The 6730-nt window shown below is 59.2% G+C and overlaps 2 non-coding genes across 2 annotated transcripts; both read left to right on the forward strand.

Moving 5' to 3' along the window:
• The first annotated feature begins 2485 nt into the window (after positions 1-2485).
• On the forward strand, positions 2486-4300 carry LOC142793555 (small subunit ribosomal RNA). Its single transcript, XR_012891632.1, has one exon. It is a non-coding gene; the product is annotated as a small subunit ribosomal RNA (ribosomal RNA).
• A 1719-nt stretch (positions 4301-6019) lies between these two features.
• On the forward strand, positions 6020-6172 carry LOC142793571 (5.8S ribosomal RNA). The gene has a single exon (XR_012891646.1). It is a non-coding gene; the product is annotated as a 5.8S ribosomal RNA (ribosomal RNA).
• The last annotated feature ends 558 nt before the right edge of the window (positions 6173-6730 follow it).

Here is a 6730-nt window from a genome sequence, read left to right on the forward strand (position 1 = left end):
AAGTGGGAAGCGCCGCTCGGATCTTCGCCGTTTTTGCAGGAGTGAGTGGCGGCCCTCCTGCGAGACCAAGAAGCATCGACTCGCGCACGATATCGGTGTCTTTCGACGTGCCCGCCGGCCACCGCCGCACGAGTACGGCAAACCGCGTATGCCGGGGCGGGGTTGGCGACGCCGACGCAAAAGTGGGAACCGCCACTAGGATGTTCGCCGTTTTTGGCAGAGTGAGTGCTGGCACTCCGGCGAAGCGAAAGAGCGCGAATGCGCCCACGAAAGTGGCGTGTTTGGACGTGCTTGACGACGACCACCGCAGGAAAACGAAAAACCACGTCAGCCGGGGCGAGCGACCCATGGCGGTCTGGGTGCTTATCGCTGCTATTATAGGGGCACCCCGGCAGACGCAAAAAAAAAAAAATTTTTTTTCGACATTCTTTCTTGCTCGTCGACCTCGGGTGACCCAGGTCGCAGTGGGAGCCGCGCACGAAAGCGGCGTCGCGAGACGGCTTCGCGGTCGCTAGTCGCACGAGCTCGGCAACCGCGTCTGCCGGGGCGGAGTTCGGGACGCCGACGGCTAAGTGGGAACCGCCGCTCGGATGTTCGCCGTTTGTGGCCGAGTGAGTGCTGGCACTCCGGCGAAGCCAAACGGGGCCGATTCCGGCACGATATCGGCGTCTTTCTACGTGCTCGCCGGCGACCGTCGCACGAGTACGGCAAAGTGCGTCTGCCGGGGCGGGGTTTGCGACGCGTACGCAATAGTGAGAACCGTCGCTCGGATGTTCGTCGTCTTTCGCCGAGCCAGTGCTGGCACTCCGGCGAAGCCGAACGGAGCCGATTCGGGCACGATATCGGCGTCTTTCCACGTGCTCGCCGGCGACCGTCGCACGAGTACGGTAAACCGCGTCAGCCGGGGCGGAGTTCGGGACGCCGATGCGAAAGTGGGAAGCGCCGCTCGGATCTTCGCCGTTTTTGGAGGAGTCAGTGGCGGCACTCCGGTGAAGCCAAGGTGCGCCAATTCGCGCACGATATCGGCGTCTTTCGACGTGCCCGCCGGCCACCGTCGCACGAGTACGGCAAACCTCGTCTGCCGGGGCGGGGTTTGCGACGCCGACGCAAAAGTGGGAACCGCCGCTCGGATGTTCGCCGTTTTTGGCAGAGTGAGTGCTGGCACTCCGGCGAAGCGAAAGAGCGTGAATGCGCCCACGAAAGTAGCGTATTTGGACGTGCTTGACGGCGACCGCCGCAGGAGTACGAAAAACCACGTCAGCCGGGGCGAGCGACCCACGGCGGTCTGGGTGCTTATCGCTGCTATTATAGGGGCACCCCGGCAGACGCAGAAAGAAAAAAAAAAAAAAATGGGGACATGGCGTGCGTCACCGTGCGGCTTCGCAGCGTTGCCGAAGTCGCCGAGCCCTTCGACTGAGCCGAACGGCGGACAGGGAACGTTGGTCGGCCGTTCTAACCTGTCGGTGCCACGCCGAGACGTCGTTAAGGAAAACCGCGTCGTGGGCCTCTACGACGCCGTCGAGTCGTTGTACGTTTGGTGTCCAGCGTGTCGGCGGCGAGTAGCGGACACGTCGTTCACGACTTCGGTCTTTCGCAGTCGACGCGAACTTGCGGAGAGTCGTGGTGCCTCACGTTTTCGGCAGAAACCGCGGCGGAATTTTCCCGTGCGTGCGCGCACGACCTCGGTGCTGTGCCGTCAGCGTAGTGTTGCACAAACTCGTGGCCTACCCAAGGTGCGGTACGTTTGCGGCCGTATCCTCGGTGGGAATTTCGTGAGTAGGGTCGCAAATTCTACGACCTCGGCGGGTTTGAGAGCGACGTAGACTTGTGGCACGCTCAACGTGCCACACGTTTCGGGGCACACCCGCGGTGAAATTTTCTCGAGTACGCTCGTATTAGTGCCCAAGGAGGTCTGGGTACTTATCGCTGCTATTATGTGGGGGTTCTCGTGAGCGGCGTACGCGAAAGCGACCGGGTGTCTGATATGCGGCGGGCTTCGGCCTCGTCAAGCGTGTCCTCGGGTCTGCTCCAGGGGAATCCACGGCAGTCGTCTGCAGCCTCATCCGCTTGATGCGTTAGGGGCTGGTTGTCGGACGGTGCCGTTTTACCACGATATCGAGGTGTGTTCCGTGTCGTCCTCGGGCGATTCAGATGCGAAAGCGCCGAAGACGCGGGCGTGACCCGTCGTCTGGCGGCTTTGCAGTCTCGGCTCCGTTGCTAGTTCCGGCCGGTCCACCGACAGTGCAGCGGGCTTGGGCAACCCGCACGGCGCGACCGAGTCGATGCAACGAAAAAGAGCGAGCATGAACGTGCTTCTTGCCGCACGGCTCCCACTCGTCTTTCGGGAAGGTTGTGCCGTAGCGAGCTCGAACGCCGTCATCTCGGAGTGCAAAATAAGCGTGTTGGGGCGCCTGAAGGTGGCCTCCGCCGCACACAGACTGCGTCCGGCCCGCCGAAGGCGAGGACGGACGCGCAGTCGAACGATTACCTGGTTGATCCTGCCAGTAATCATATGCTTGTCTCAAAGATTAAGCCATGCATGTCTAAGTACATGCCGAAATAAGGCGAAACCGCGAATGGCTCATTAAATCAGTTATGGTTCCTTAGATCGTTTCTTCCTACTTGGATAACTGTGGCAATTCTAGAGCTAATACATGCAGTGAGCCTGGAGCCCTTTGGGTAACGGGTGCTTTTATTAGACCAAGATCGATCGGGTTTCGGCCCGTATTGTGTGGTGACTCTGGATAACTTTGTGCTGATCGCATGGCCACGAGCCGGCGACGTTTCTTTCAAGTGTCTGCCTTATCAACTTTCGATGGTAGGTTACTTGCTTACCATGGTTGTTACGGGTAACGGAGAATCAGGGTTCGATTCCGGAGAGGGAGCCTGAGAAACGGCTACCACATCCAAGGAAGGCAGCAGGCGCGCAAATTACCCACTCCCGGCACGGGGAGGTAGTGACGAAAAATAACAATACGGGACTCTTTTGAGGCCCCGTAATTGAAATGAGTACACTCTAAATCCTTTAACGAGGATCAATTGGAGGGCAAGTCTGGTGCCAGCAGCCGCGGTAATTCCAGCTCCAATAGCGTATACTAAAGCTGCTGCGGTTAAAAAGCTCGTAGTTGGATCTCAGTTCCAGACGAGTAGTGCATCTACCCGATGCGACGGCTCGGACTGAACATCATGCCGGTTCTTTCTTGGTGCACTTCATTGTGTGCCTCGAGATGGCCGGTGCTTTTACTTTGAAAAAATTAGAGTGCTCAACGCAGGCGAGTCGCCTGAATAAACTTGCATGGAATAATAGAACAAGACCTCGTTTCTGTTCTGTTGGTTTTTGGAATACGAGGTAATGATTAAGAGGGACGGACGGGGGCATTCGTATTGCGGCGCTAGAGGTGAAATTCTTGGACCGTCGCAAGACGAACTACTGCGAAAGCATTTGCCAAGAATGTTTTCATTGATCAAGAACGAAAGTCAGAGGTTCGAAGGCGATCAGATACCGCCCTAGTTCTGACCATAAACGATGCCAACCAGCGATCCGCCTGAGTTACTCAAATGACTCGGCGGGCAGCTTCCGGGAAACCAAAGTATTTGGGTTCCGGGGGAAGTATGGTTGCAAAGCTGAAACTTAAAGGAATTGACGGAAGGGCACCACCAGGAGTGGAGCCTGCGGCTTAATTTGACTCAACACGGGAAAACTTACCCGGCCCGGACACTGGGAGGATTGACAGATTGAGAGCTCTTTCTTGATTCGGTGGATGGTGGTGCATGGCCGTTCTTAGTTGGTGGAGCGATTTGTCTGGTTAATTCCGATAACGAACGAGACTCTAGCCTATTAAATAGGTGCGGGGTTCCCAGCACCTTACAACCTTCTTAGAGGGACAAGCGGCTCCTAGCCGCACGAAACAGAGCAATAACAGGTCTGTGATGCCCTTAGATGTCCGGGGCCGCACGCGCGCTACACTGAAGGAAGCAGCGTGTCTTTATCCCTGTCTGAAAAGACTGGGTAACCCGTGGAACTTCTTTCGTGATTGGGATAGGGGCTTGCAATTGTTCCCCTTGAACGAGGAATTCCCAGTAAGCGCGAGTCATAAGCTCGCGTTGATTACGTCCCTGCCCTTTGTACACACCGCCCGTCGCTACTACCGATTGAATGATTTAGTGAGGTCTTCGGACCGATGTCCGGCGCGGCCTTTCGGTTGCGCCGGTCTGTTGGAAAGATGACCAAACTTGATCATTTAGAGGAAGTAAAAGTCGTAACAAGGTTTCCGTAGGTGAACCTGCGGAAGGATCATTAACGGATTGTGAAGGGTGAGCGCCTCAGCTGCGTCTGCGCCCGACACTTTCTGCCGCTGACCCCGTTTGGACGCGGGGTCGGCTTTTCCCCACGGGGCTGCCTGAATGTGGAGCGGCACCCCGTGACAAATTGTTGCGCCCAGCGGACGCCAACACCGCGACCTTGGACGGTCGGCCAGGTGGCGGACGCGGGTACAAACGGCGCAACGCACTCATAGGTCGGCTTTCGACCCGCCACTGCACCGTGGCTCGAAGCGCTCGAAATGCGCGACCCGACCGCTGCGGGACCGCCTAGTACTGTAAACAGGAGCGGCGGAGCGCGAACGGCGAGTCGTGGTTACGTCGGTAGAAGGCGGGGCTGCGCGTTCCCGAAACGCCAGCCGAGTGCCCTCCCGACCGTTCGAGCGTGCAAGAACGAGACCCGACAATCGCGCGGCGACTGCCAAGTACGAGAGGAACGGCACAAGCGTCGGCGGTCGGTCAAGGAACTGGCGATGTGACGGGTCCGCTGTGCACCAGTGCATACCGTCCCGCCGTCCGCGGCAAGCGCCTCCGCGTCCTCGGGTGACGGAGGCTGCCGGTCGGTTCTTGCAGGCGAGGGATCTCGCTGGCACCGGTTCGCGTTGACGCGCGGCCGGTCATGGCACGGCGATGCGACGGCCGAGGTGCGCAGTACTCGATGGAGGAACCGCACGCTCCGATGACCGTCCCGCCCTCCGCGGCGTATGCGTACCGACCGTAATGGTTGCAGCAGCGCCGGCCGGCTTTTGAATTCGCCACACGAAACACGGTGCGAGATCGCGGTTAGGGGAGCGTCGACGTTGCCAGGCGTTTTGCTTGCTGCCGAGGGAAAGGCGGCACGGCCACGTCGCGCTCGTCGCGATTAGCGGGTCTGCGCGCTTTGGGAAGGTGCCGCAACGACTTGCCGAAAGAGGAAGCACGGAAGAACGAGGGACTTGGACGTCCCGACAATTGAACGCACTTGCGGCCAGGCCCTTGCTGGCTTCGTTCTTCCGCCTCGAGTAGGCTCGTACGCGGCTCCGGCGCCGAAAGTGGTCCTTGGCACCGACTTCGGTGGACGTGGGAAGTGCCGCGCAAGTACGGCGCGCCTGGCTCCACCTGTTGGCTAAAGTAGGCAGCCGGATCGGCATTTTGGTGTGCGGTGGCAAACCGTGGATGCGAAAAAAGCTTGTGCGATTTCGTGGAACAAAAAGCGGGGGTCCCCCTTTTTATGCGGAGGAGACCGACCCGCCTGCCGTGGTGAACCGCGACGCCACGGTAAAAACGGGAGAGGCTTGTCGATGGGACCGTGCATCCCGCGCTCCACGGAGGCCGGGAGGCGGCCGCCCGAGGAAATGTGTAGCCGTCGAGGCCCGCATCTGCGTGCACTCTTATCCAAATGGGTGTACCGCAGGCATTTTCTGGTTAGGCGGGCCAATGAGAGCGAGCACACAACGATACCTACGGGTCCGGCTTGGAGAACCGGCTTCGACGCCTCCCGAGTATTTATAGAGGGGTGGACCACGAAAGCACTCGCAAGTAGCGAAAGCGAAACGCCGTCCGAAACACACCGTTTGCTCGATTTGCGGCAGCCGAAAAAGGCGCGGCAGAGTTTTGGAGTCCAAGCGTGCGCTGAAAAGCGCCCTTCTTGGCCACTGTTTGGCCGAGTGCCAGAAACGTTTGGTTTTGACTGTACGGAATTGAACAAACACTTTTTCACGACTCTAAGCGGTGGATCACTCGGTTCTCGGGTCGATGAAGAACGCAGCCAGCTGCGAGACTTGGTGTGAATTGCAGGACACACTGAGCACTGATTCTTTGAACGCACATTGCGGCCTTGGGTCTTCCCTTGGCTTCGTCTGTCTGAGGGTCGGATCACATATCAAGAGAGCCTTCGGCGCACAAGGGAACGTGAGCCGTCGACTCGTTTTGACCGCGTCGGCAACACGGACAGCACGCTGAACACCTCACAGCGAGCGCCAACAGCGGCCACTCAAGGGCGAGACGGTGGCGACCGTCGTGCCAGAGCCCAACCGAAACGGGGGCGACCGACTGCATTGAGGATGTGGCACCTCGTTGAGACCGCCGCAGGACTTCGAGTCGGAAGGAAGCCTGCAGGGAAAGTGCGGTCGAGGTTGCGTACTCCTCTCTGCGACCGGGCGCGCAAGAGCTGCGAGAGCCACGGACGCGCAACTTTAACGCACGGTAAACACGAGGAGCGAAAGCCGGCCAGCAAAGCTTCTCCAGCCGTGCGCAAAGTGCGCGAGATCGCAGCCTTGCGTTGCGCTTGTTGCCCTCGAAGTAAGCAGGGTGTCCCGTAGACCGGGCGCTCGAACACGCTGCGGGGCCGTGCCTCCTCCAGGCTTTGCCGCGCGAACAGGGAACGTTCGCGCGCAAAGCGCAGGGAGGTGAGGAGGCTGCGCCCGACGTT

The sequence above is a fragment of the Rhipicephalus microplus genome, unplaced genomic scaffold, assembly GCF_043290135.1.
Source record: "Rhipicephalus microplus isolate Deutch F79 unplaced genomic scaffold, USDA_Rmic scaffold_307, whole genome shotgun sequence".
NCBI lineage: Eukaryota > Metazoa > Arthropoda > Arachnida > Ixodida > Ixodidae > Rhipicephalus > Rhipicephalus microplus.